The following is a 12,930-nucleotide window of genomic DNA, read 5'->3' as shown; positions in this document are numbered from 1 at the left end:
AATATAAGGACCTCTTTATTTTATTGTGTTACATGTTCCCATGTGTTGCTACAACTGTTTATGTAAGGTGACCACTTTTTTAACTTCTAAATTGCATTCCCTGCCTCAAGATGGCTTCACGTGTACCTGCATGGACCTCTCAGAACTACATTTCCCATCATCCTCCTGCTCACATATGTAACAGATGGATTTACCAGTGAGCAGGAGGATGATGGGAAATGTAGTTAAGAGAGGTCCATGCGGGTACATGTGAAGCCATCTTGAGACAGGGAATGCAACTTAAACGATTAAAAAAGTGGTCAAAATGTAAAAGAAAAAATATTAAAACAATACACACACCTTATGTAAACAGTTGTAGCAACACATGGGAACATTTAAATCATGTTCCTAATATTCGTATGTGTTTTCTTTATACACATGATAGATAATCTACCCAGCTGTTTGGCTCCCCCCTCTCCATTCAGTATACCTGTTGCTGTTGTTCGAAGGTAAGAAGAAAAAAAAACCTGTCCAATGCACCGAAATGTGACTGTCAACTGACAGGTTATTTAGGTTATTTCCCAAATTCAATTTGCTATAGGTCCAACATTTATACTTGCCAGACACAAGTAGAGCACAGATAGCAAGAACATTGAGAAAGAAAAACTGGGTCCACTCAGCACAGAAATGAAATCCAGCTACATAAAGGTGAAACAGATTGCAAAGGGACATTGAATAGGTTTTTAAAAAAAGTCTAATGCTCGCACACTGTGTATCAAAAAATGACACAAAGATCAAAAAAAGTCCAAAGTAGAAATATATTTAATCTTATTCACACTCACATGTGCAAAAAAAGTGACAAAGTGCTCAAAAATGCTAAAATGCAAGCGTTTCAGCAGCCCCCTCTGCTATCATCAGTGCATAATACTAAACACATGTTTGCCATTTATATAGTCTCAAATCATTCACATTAACAATATACATATAAATCCAATTGGTAATTAGGGGAATGGCAGTGTCGTCAGTGTGGAGCTTTGAGGTATGCCGGAATTTCCAATTGATGCTGTGAGTTCAGATTAGGTCCAGGTTAGGCCACATCTGTGCCCGTAACACTAACATGCTTTGCATCAAGGAGAGTGCTGTTAAAATCTGGATGGTGGATAATGTAAAGCATTTTTCTCTTATCCATGAAAAATCAGAATAATCTCCCCTCAGGGTTATGAAGAGATATTTCAGTAGCTGTGGGCTGCTCAGAATTTCAGTTTATGTAACTATTTGCATGCAGCAGAGTGTTTTATAAGACCTGTATGTTTTATAGTAAAATTAATCTTGCCAGTTGTAGTAATTATAGATGTACTTGGGTGGAAAGAGGACTGGAAAAGCTCAACAAAACTAGTTTATTTGTGTTGGACAACATGCATGAAAGTTTAATTCCTAGTTACATTAAAGGGACGCTTTAAGTAATTGTAGTACATGCATTCTCTTATTATAACATTATCAAATGAAGTTACTTGCTTTTTAAATTTGATACAATACTAGTTTGTGCTCCTTTTAATTATTGTAATGTATTATGATTACACAAGATTGTAAAAATGTGTTGATCAGCTTGAACTTTAGTGAGTATAGTTGAGTGCAGACCCAAAGAAACAAGTATTTCATAATTAAGTACTATATTTTGCACGCTCTGTCTATTAAAAGGTACAACCTCCCATTCCACGTTATGACCCATCATTTGGTAAGTCCTTACTGCACAGTGCTTCCACCTTCTTCTGATCCTTTAACTGTAAAACCTGCCTGGGACATGCTGAAGTGTGCCTGGAATCGTGCATGGTACAATGGGATTGATCTCCTGGAACAAATGATGAGCCACGAAATGGAAACTGAAGAGTAAGATTTTAAAACATATTGTACTGTAATATTGTCCTGCTTTAATGTCTAATAAACATGTTCTACAATATGTGCAATGCTAATACAGTATAAAGATATAGATCATATTTAACTCCTTGGGCCCTATTTAAATGCTCAAGATAGAATTACAAAGGATGTGTGGCTTGTTCAACATAGCCAGTTTTTCATGCATTCTGGGGATAATATTAATATTAGACATTTTTATAGATAACATTATTGATGTATTATTTCTATGTGGTTTGGAAAAATATTGCTAGTTTTTGGATGAATGTTTGTTTTTTTGTGACTTTATTCTTGTTGTGTATTCAACAATGTGCAAATGCAAGGTTATTTCAGTAATAGTTCATGAATTGCAGTTCAGCAAAACAATTCCTTGCCTTTAACTGTTTAACTGTCAATAACTACTGATAGCTGTTTAGAATGTGCTATTCCAAAGTAGTTCATTCCTAACTGTCCTCCCCGTCATCTCACTTCCTTTGCCATCGAAAATCTGCTTTCACTAATGGGAGAGTCTTAACACTTATTATACCCCATTAACAGTGTTTCTTCTTTCTACAAATAAACAATCAAACTGCTTTTTCCATTTTATTCTCAGATTCATGGATCGTTTGAAGTTGTCCCCTGTTGAAAGTTTGAAGTTAAAAGCAACACACGTTACTAGTGGACTGCAGGACTGTTTAGACACTATAACCCATGGCACTGTGAGCTCGGTGCTAACAAGGATGCGTTTCTACCTTCTCAGTGACAAGCTGGCTCTAAAGCAGGGGCCAGACAGTAGTAAGACCATGCTTAAAACTCTAGAGTGGCGCTCTGCTTTAAGCAGGTATGTTTGAAATACTATTAGCTACATTTTCTAGTCAGATCTACTCGCAACAAAACAGGTTTCAAGGTGTTCCGAGAGAGCCCCAGTGAAATGTATATTCTAAAAGGTTAATGTTATATTACTGTATTGTGCGAGTCCCTGAGAAATAGTTGAGTTGACCTTATCTATACTGGCATTATTATTATTATTATTATTATTATTATTATTATTATTATTATTATTATATCAAGGTCTTAAATCTGGTGTGGCATGTTTGTTGATGTGTTCACTTACAAAGTGCCAGTTTAAAGGTTGAGTTTAGTAAAGACCTTGTAAGGGAAGCTATAGAAGACATGCCATAGGATAAATCATATATATATCCCTCCTGGCTGGCCTCCCTGCGTCCGCCACCCATCCGCTCCAGCTCATCCAGAACTCTGCTGCTCGCCTGGTGTTCTCTCTGCCTCGCTTCTCCCACGCAACTCCACTACTCCGCTCACTCCACTGGCTCCCGGTCACTGCTCACATCCAGTTCAAGACTCTTGCACTAGCCTACAGATGCCTTGACCAGACTGCACCCAGCTACCTCCAGACCCTCATCTCTACCTACACCCCCACTCGACCTCTCCGCTCCTCCTGCACTAGAAGACTGGCTGTACCTCCTCTACGCTCCCCTGCCTCCAGAGCCCGCTCCTTCTCCACCCTCGCCCCGCTGTGGTGGAATGAGCTTCCTACAGATGTCAGGACTGCCCAGTCCCTGACCACCTTCCGGCGCCTCCTCAAGACTCACCTCTTCAGACAGCACCTGTAGAACTTCTCTTTTTTTCCCTCTGAACACTTATCACTCTTCCTTAAATGCGCTTTACTTGCTCTTATCTGCTCCCTATTTTACTGCATTTAATCCTGTACTTTAGAGTACTGTAATCTGTCAAGTGTTATTTAATCTGTAGTATATTGTATTGAATTATATCCTGATGTAACTATCACTGACACTGTTATCTGCTCCGTTATTGAATCGTATTTTGTCATACTTATACTTGCTAGAACCAAAGTCATTGTATTTATCTTGCTCTTAATTGTATTATTACTTGTACTATGATTCTTGAAATGTATTTTTGTTTATGAGTGTAAGTCGCCCTGGATAAGGGCGTCTGCTAAGAAATAAATAATAATAATTTGAATAATAATTTGCTGTCTTTTATACCAAGGTTCCTGCAAGTGCTTCCAGCATGCACTGATGATGAGAAACTACTAGTGGATGTTGTAGTTTTTCTTAACCAGTTCTTTAAACACCAGAGCGAAACTGACAGTGAAGTTGGAGAAGTATAAAAAAGAAAAAAAAGGAAAATCACTTTGTGTTCTTTTGTAATCCATTATCACTGAGCACATCCTATCAAAAATGCAGTATGTCATTGTGGCAAAGTGCCCCGCCCCTGTGTGCATTTGTGTGATCTGTGTTGTATGTTGGATGTTGCGTGTGTTAATGTCGGTGTATAGATTGGTACACGGGATATAAACGGGTCTGTGTTTCACGTGTATTTAAAAAGTGTAGATTTGTATTTAGGCACGAGGAGAGCACAAATCACTTCACGTGCTGGTTAAATGTAATATGTGAGCACGGGGTTGCACAGAATTAATTCACGTGCTGGGATTCAAGTGAATAATTAATTAGTAATTGAATCCCAGCACAATAGTATATATAGACGCACATTTCTTGCACTCAGGGTTGGGTGTTCGAGAGTGGAGAACGGGTGAGGAGAAGGAGGAGAAACGTAAAGTAAAATAATATCTAGAAGTGTTTGTACTCACCGTGTTTGTTTGTCTCTCCGTGCACCGTTTGTTAAGTGTGTAGTCCGTTTTGTTTGTCTATTTATTTTGGCGTGAAGTGCCGTGTCCCGTGTTTTTGTCTGTTCCAACCTTTTATTTTCTGTTCTGTTTATTAAATGCTGAACGCGATCACGCGTTCAGCCTCACCAAAACCCCATCTCTCTGTCGTTTGTGTTCCTGTTTCTGGTCTGACGCCACCCACTCCGGCCGTCTTTGTGACACGTGGTGTCCTGCGTGGGATCGACAGCGCCTCCAGGACTCAGGCCAGAGCAGGAAACGCAGTTTGGATTTAAAAAAAGAAAAAAAAAAAAAAAAAATGGCAGAAGACGCCATCAAAGTGCGGGACTGGATGCTGGAAAATGCTGGGCTGGAGGCCCAGTCTATCCCAGTAGTCGTCCAGTTCCTGTGGATGATGGACAGTGAGAGATGGGAGGCCTATCAGCATGAACACACCCCAAACACCTTGGAGGAAGGTGTGGAGTTTGTCCTCAGCTACCTGGAGGCAACCATAAATGGAACAGCAGCCCAGGTAGCAGGACCACCAGCAGAGGAGTACCTGCTGTCCCCATCTCCACCAGCAGAGGGTGAGTACCTGCTGTCCCCATCTCCACCAGCAGAGGGTGAGTACCTGCTGTCCCCATCTCCACCAGCAGAGGGTGAGTACCTGCTGTCCCCATCTCCACCAGCAGAGGGTGAGTACCTGCTGTCCCCATCTCCACCAGCAGAGGGTGAGTACCTGCTGTCCCCATCTCCACCAGCAGAGGGTGAGTACCTGCTGTCCCCATCTCCACCAGCAGAGGGTGAGTACCTGCTGTCCCCATCTCCACCAGCAGAGGGTGAGTACCTGCTGTCCCCATCTCCACCAGCAGAGGGTGAGTACCTGCTGTCCCCATCTCCACCAGCAGAGGGTGAGTACCTGCTGTCCCCATCTCCACCAGCAGAGGGTGAGTACCTGCTGTCCCCATCTCCACCAGCAGAGGGTGAGTACCTGCTGTCCCCATCTCCACCAGCAGAGGGTGAGTACCTGCTGTCCCCATCTCCACCAGCAGAGGGTGAGTACCTGCTGTCCCCATCTCCACCAGCAGAGGGTGAGTACCTGCTGTCCCCATCTCCACCAGCAGAGGGTGAGTACCTGCTGTCCCCATCTCCACCAGCAGAGGGTGAGTACCTGCTGTCCCCATCTCCACCAGCAGAGGGTGAGTACCTGCTGTCCCCATCTCCACCAGCAGAGGGTGAGTACCTGCTGTCCCCATCTCCACCAGCAGAGGGTGAGTACCTGCTGTCCCCATCTCCACCAGCAGAGGGTGAGTACCTGCTGTCCCCATCTCCACCAGCAGAGGGTGAGTACCTGCTGTCCCCATCTCCACCAGCAGAGGGTGAGTACCTGCTGTCCCCATCTCCACCAGCAGAGGGTGAGTACCTGCTGTCCCCATCTCCACCAGCAGAGGGTGAGTACCTGCTGTCCCCATCTCCACCAGCAGAGGGTGAGTACCTGCTGTCCCCATCTCCACCAGCAGAGGGTGAGTACCTGCTGTCCCCATCTCCACCAGCAGAGGGTGAGTACCTGCTGTCCCCATCTCCACCAGCAGAGGGTGAGTACCTGCTGTCCCCATCTCCACCAGCAGAGGGTGAGTACCTGCTGTCCCCATCTCCACCAGCAGAGGGTGAGTACCTGCTGTCCCCATCTCCACCAGCAGAGGGTGAGTACCTGCTGTCCCCATCTCCACCAGCAGAGGGTGAGTACCTGCTGGTTTTGCCTCCACAGCCCAAATGGGAGGAGCCCGAGCATCCACAGCCCAAATGGGAGGAGCCCAAGCATCCACAGCCCAAATGGGAGGAGCCCAAGCGGAAGGAGCCCGAACGTCCTACGCCCGAGTGGGGGGAGCCCGAACGTCCACAGCCCGAGTGGGGGGAGCCCGAACGTCCACAGCCCGAGTGGGGGGAGCCCGAACGTCCACAGCCCGAGTGGGGGGAGTCGGGGCGTCCACAGCCCGAGTGGGGGGAGTCGGGGCGTCCACAGCCCGAGTGGGGGGAGTCGGGGCGTCCACAGCCCAACAGGGAGGAGTCGGGGCGTCCACAGCCCAAAGGGAGGCAAGTCGGGGCTTCCACAGCCCTGGGACCCAAGCCACCAGCAGAGGGAAAATGCCTGCTGGTTCAGCCCCAAGAGCCAGAAGGGGAGGAGTTACAGGCTCAACCCCCTGAATTTTTTGGGGGGAGAAGGGCAGGATGCTGGTGTCCCCCAGCAGCCTCTCGCTATGCTGCTGAAGGCAGCACGGCATGCACATGCCCAGCCGCCACAGCAGAGGGAGCCAGCACCACCAGGAGCAGAGGAGCTGGAGCTGCCTCTACCTCCACCACCTCCAGGAGCAGAGGAGCAGGAGCTGCCTCTGCCTCCACCACCGCAAGGAGCAGAGGAGCAGGAGCTGCCTCTGCCTCCGCCACCACCACCGCAAGGAGCAGAGGAGCAGGAGCTGCCGCTGCCTCCACCACCTCCAGGAGCAGAGGAGCAGGAGCTGCCTCTGCCTCCGCCACCACCACCGCCAGGAGCAGAGGAGCTGGAGCTGCCTCTGCCTCCACCACCGCCAGGAGCAGAGGAGCTGGAGCTGCCTCTGCCTCCACCACCGCCAGGAGCAGAGGAGCTGGAGCTGCCTCTGCCTCCACCACCGCCCGGAGCAGAGGAGCAGGAGCTGCCTCTGCTGCCCGTACCTCCGCAGGGAGTACGGTGGCCGGAGCCCCAGAAAGGGGAGCTGCCGGCCACGAAGAAGGGGGAGGAGGTCTGGAGACCACTTTCCCCAGCAGCAGTTTCGCTGCAGGAGTTCTTGTGGCCGGAGCCCCACAGGAGGGAGCTGCCGGCTACGAAGAAGGGGGAGGTCGGGGGACCACCTGCCCCCGCAGCTTTTTCGCTGCAGGACGGGACCAACAGGCTGTCAGCCGTGCCACTACCGGCAGGGGTGCTGACAGCATTGCCAGCCAAGGGCCCACTGAAGCCTCCCTTCCCAGCCTGAGACTTTGTTCTGGACTGCTGGGTTTTTAAGGGGGGAGGTGGCCGTTGAGGCCATGTGTGCTGCGCACAAGGGGGGGTATATGTGGCAAAGTGCCCCGCCCCTGTGTGCATTTGTGTGATCTGTGTTGTATGTTGGATGTTGCGTGTGTTAATGTCGGTGTATAGATTGGTACACGGGATATAAACGGGTCTGTGTTTCACGTGTATTTAAAAAGTGTAGATTTGTATTTAGGCACGAGGAGAGCACAAATCACTTCACGTGCTGGTTAAATGTAATATGTGAGCACGGGGTTGCACAGAATTAATTCACGTGCTGGGATTCAAGTGAATAATTAATTAGTAATTGAATCCCAGCACAATAGTATATATAGACGCACATTTCTTGCACTCAGGGTTGGGTGTTCGAGAGTGGAGAACGGGTGAGGAGAAGGAGGAGAAACGTAAAGTAAAATAATATCTAGAAGTGTTTGTACTCACCGTGTTTGTTTGTCTCTCCGTGCACCGTTTGTTAAGTGTGTAGTCCGTTTTGTTTGTCTATTTATTTTGGCGTGAAGTGCCGTGTCCCGTGTTTTTGTCTGTTCCAACCTTTTATTTTCTGTTCTGTTTATTAAATGCTGAACGCGATCACGCGTTCAGCCTCACCAAAACCCCATCTCTCTGTCGTTTGTGTTCCTGTTTCTGGTCTGACGCCACCCACTCCGGCCGTCTTTGTGACAGTCATGCACTGAAAATACAAATCTGCTATGTAGCTATGTAGGTCAGTGAATGAGATTTGCAGCTGAATGAGCATACATGTAAATGAGTGGATTGGAAGTTTATGGGGTGAAAAAATGACGACAGAAGTTTACCGACTTACAGAGACTTTCTTTGCAACATGCTGTTTCAGAATCGTGGAAAACTCCACATGTTGTACTTTAAAGTAACATTTAAACTTGTCAGTGGTTAAAAGTAATAGTCTTTATATCATTGGTTTTGGTGTACTGTTTAAAAGCTCTTGTGTATGTTGATGTAGCTAAAACTACATTATTTGGTGACCTTTCTGTGTATTCTTGTTTTTTTGCCACACCTCATCTGTGAAATGAGCTAAAAATTCCAAATTCATAGCCTTACTCACAATGGGCCAATGATGAGCAGTCTTGTCGTAAACATAAAGGTTGTGCAACTTCCAAAAAGTGTGTTCATTTTACAAGACACACACTGCCTTGATCTGGTTTTGAAGTTGAAATCCTGAAAAGACATACACCAAAATATGATTTAATGTGCCTGATATGTAATATTGTAAACCCTGGTGTTTCTTTCTTTTCTCTTTTTCTTTATGCAGGAAACAAAGCCGTTGCTGAATGTGTTAGTGCGCACAGAGTCCCAGGTCCAAAGTGAAGCTGAGGAAATACAGACTGTCATCAACCAGAGACTCCAAAAGGAGTTGACAGGATTTTTCAACACAGTACTTCACTTACTCACATCAGTTACTGACAGGTAGAGGGGTCAGGAAAATAAGGTCCTCATTGTTGGGCTTTTTGCAGCATTAATTTGTTTATTTCCACCTATATTCAAAGCTGAAACTCTAGGTTACAGAGCTGACCTTTATTTCTAATGATTTAAAGACATGATTTGTTAAGGGTTTTGAAACTCATTGTGATCATTTAAGTTTGCTGTTCATCAAGCCATTTTTGTAAACTGTTTTAGAGCTGGTTAGAAGTTTCACATTTTTCAAAGCACTGTTATTTATATCTTGGAGATTTGTTATAAACACTGTTCTCAAACAGTCCTTAAACGTTCCTTTTGTGAATTGGGCTCAATTCGGCTTTAGTATACCAAATTCTACAGCAAATTATATTTCAGTCAAACCTTGTTTATTTATTAAACTTGTGTAACAGAAGTAAATACCTGTAGATTATATTTCAAAGCAATTCAACATTTGCGCATAATTTGTTGTGGGAGTTTTTATCTCATTAAGCAGGGCTGTCTAGAAACATGTATTGATGCAGACCTCTCAAATTGTTTTGTTGATAATTTATAAACTGACACATGTGTGGCTAGGTGCTTAATCCAATGTATGCTTTGTGAGTAAATAAACAGTGATCGCAGTCATTACTTTTACATCAGGTCAACTAGACTGATTTCTCCATTATCCATTACAGTGTGTATTGTGGCCCTTTTACAGAATGTTGCCAGCAACAGTGTAACAAACGCTTCTGCTCTAAACCTAATTACCTTCTGGTAAATGAATAATAGTTTCAAGTACCAGACTATATGTTGAATCTATATTAAGTAATATCTAAGGCCAAGCAAATAAATAATAAACAGGGGTGCTTTATACCCAGTTATAGAGTAGAATTATCAAGGTCTTTACAACAGTCTAATTTTACATTTTTTGTGAGGAAGAACAACAAATAAGACCAGTAAACTACGTGATAGGAGATTGCATTGAATAACAATTTTTATTGAAAACTTAGCAGCTACAATAAACTAAAATAGCGGTATTTTCATTTACGTGCAAGCAAGTAATTTGGATGTTGTTCAAAGTCTATTAAGACATGTGGAAGGCAAATGGCAAGAATAGCAAATGCAGAAGACGGAGATTGCACTTTCAGAAGTGATTTATGTACACTTTTATTAATAATAAAACAAACAAAAAGGTTCAGACAAAAATACAAAATAAACCAGCATCCAAACAGCCATCTCAGTGCAGGACAGAGACACCCTGCTCCTCTCGACCCTTCTCTTAAACTAACTTCCCTCAGCTATCTCAGTGCAGGACAGAGACACCCTGCTCCTCTCGACCCTTCTCTTAAACTAACCTCCCTCAGCTATCTCGGTGCAGGACAGACACCCTGCTCCTCTTGACCCTTCTCTTAAACTAACTTCCCTCAGCCATCTCAGTGCAGGACAGAGACACCCTGCTCCTCTCGACCCTTCTCTTAAACTAACTTCCCTCAGCTATCTCAGTGCAGGACAGAGACACCCTGCTCCTCTCGACCCTTCTCTAAAACTAACTTCCCTCCCAGTTCCTCTTTTATAGCAGATGGCCAAGAGTAATTGGTTATCATTAATTAAACCCCTGGCCACATTCCACACATGTTTTTAGCAGAGAGGGGATTCTTACCCCAGCCCTGCCATATTTAGCATACTATTCTTTTGAAACGAAAAACTAATATTTACAGTAATTATGTGGAGAGCTCCTGCCCTGCCACTATGTTTACCAGAAGTATACATTTTAATAATTGTGGGCTAGCTGTGGAGCCACTAAAAAGACCATTGTGGGCCACATCACCTATTGAATACCAGAGCCCTATATCCCATGAGTTTACCTGTTAGCATGTAACAAGGTGAAATATTTCACGATTTATTTGCTATGTAGTTTCCATGTGTTTTGTAATAAGTCACTTTTTTTTTTTTTTTAATGCAGAAAATGTTTGATTTTGGCTGGTCCTTTTCGGACTCAGTTGGCTGCCAAACTCCTTCGGTGTCTTCAGGTGTCAGATGCTCCCTGTTTCTATGGGCTTCCCTCACTGGAGAGAACCTTGTGTGGAATGGTCCATGTCACAGTCCTCCATGGATGGAGTTTACATTCCCTCACACAAGAGCCTGATTCATTGTGTACGAAGTACTTAACTGGACTCCTTGGGGTGTGTGTCATGTTGTATTCGATTCTATTGTGCTTTTAAAAATAAACTAAACTGTTTTGGCAAGTCTGCTCTGCCATCCACACAATAATTGCATTTAATCTTTTTTTTTTTAAATTTTCTCACAAGTTTTGTGACTTGGCAACATATAGTCCTATGGTGTACAAGTAATTATAATATTGAGACACTTACAATGTGTGGTATAGAGGAAGCACACTTCAACCGTATACAGTATTTTTATCCGGGAAAATCATCATTCAGATAAAAGACTATGTTCTCTCATAATTAGGGATTGTCCTCAACGACTGATTAAATAAAAAAAAAATCATTTTTATTTTAGGTTTAGGTTTACATGGATAAATGCAGTTGTTTTATATTAGCTTTCTAATGGAACATATTTATTGTTTCTTAAGGTTATTTCTTCATTTTATGTGGAATGGGGCGGGAACGCCATGTCTTTTATGGGCAAAGGAGTCCCAAAGAGTGCTGTTCTCTGCTTGCTTCAGTTGTCTCATGAAATGATTGTACAAACAAAGACTGAGGTAGGTAAAACAAAAAAAAAAAAAAAAAAGCTTTGACCTTTTTAAAGTTTTTGGCTATGAGTTATTTGCTTCATACACATCTGTTTTAACAATAACACTTTTCAAAAAACATATCTAATGTTACCTGTTTGTTTTCTTGCACTGTAAATTAATTAGGACTGGATATCTTCTTTGTCTTTGGCTTATGACCAAAACAGTGATGAACAGGCATTCGATTAGGGTTGGCTCATTCCACTCTGGTTCGACAGGGACCCTGAGGTGAGATTTTATCAGATCACATATTGTCCCGTGTTGTGTAGGGTTTGAAAGACTGTTTCTAAAATAATACATTTCCATCTCTGATACTTTTGAAATGACTATTACATTGTTTAAAAGCAGACATGTTTATTATTCCTAGGTACGATTTGCAAGCCTAGGAATTGGATCAGCTCTCACGTCAGTGGAAAGTGGGTGCACTGCACTCACAGCAAGCTGCCAGAACATTTCTGGAGGATTATGGGGAACAGTGCTGAATATCCTACTTGACCAATTAGAATGCAGTATGGTCCGTAGAGAGGTTAGTTCTAATCACTAAAATAATTAACTGTCGAAATTTCGGAATATATAACTAGCCAGATCTTTAAAAAATATTTATCATAATTATGAAAACTAAATTAACATTCACATGTTAACATGTGTAGATTTACATTTTTCTTCCTGATTATCAGGATTCAACTTGTATTGGTGTTTGTGTCCTGTTGTTTTTGCACAGCAAGATGGCACTGTTGCTTTTTATTCTAGGCTGCATTTATTCTACAAAACCTCCTGGTGATGCCAATGCCTGCTAATATTGAGGAAGCTAAAGATTTTGCTTGGCAGGAAAGTGTGCAGGGAACTAGTGAGAGACATATTTTTAAATACTAGATATCTGACCTTTTATTTTGGAGGCAGAATAAAGCACATATGTTTCATATGTTTCATATATTAGTATACTGCAAAGGAATTACCTTTTAAATCTGCTAAATAAAATACTACAATTTGTACTGGGAGATGTCAGATTGTTTAGTGGAACATGTCTCCATTTCTGATTTTAAGAATATGTACAGACGTGCTCAAATTTTTTGGTACCCCTCCACAAAAAACGAAGAATGCACAATTTTCTCCTAAATAACTTGAAACTGACAAAAGTAATTGGCATCCACCATTGTTTATTCCATATTTAATAGAAATCAGACTTTGCTTTTGATTTTTTATTCAACATAA

The 12,930-nt window shown here is 43.4% G+C and overlaps 1 pseudogene; it reads left to right on the top strand.

Annotated features, from left to right (window-relative positions):
* The window catches only part of LOC117394594 (rotatin-like), a 52,381-nt pseudogene that overhangs the window by 18,966 nt on the left and 20,485 nt on the right, over positions 1–12,930 (top strand).

This window comes from Acipenser ruthenus, chromosome 3 (assembly GCF_902713425.1).
Source record: "Acipenser ruthenus chromosome 3, fAciRut3.2 maternal haplotype, whole genome shotgun sequence".
In the NCBI taxonomy this organism is placed as follows: Eukaryota; Metazoa; Chordata; class Actinopteri; order Acipenseriformes; family Acipenseridae; genus Acipenser; species Acipenser ruthenus.
The sequence above is the reverse complement of the archived record's forward strand: the minus strand, read 5'-3'. Positions and strand labels throughout refer to the sequence as shown.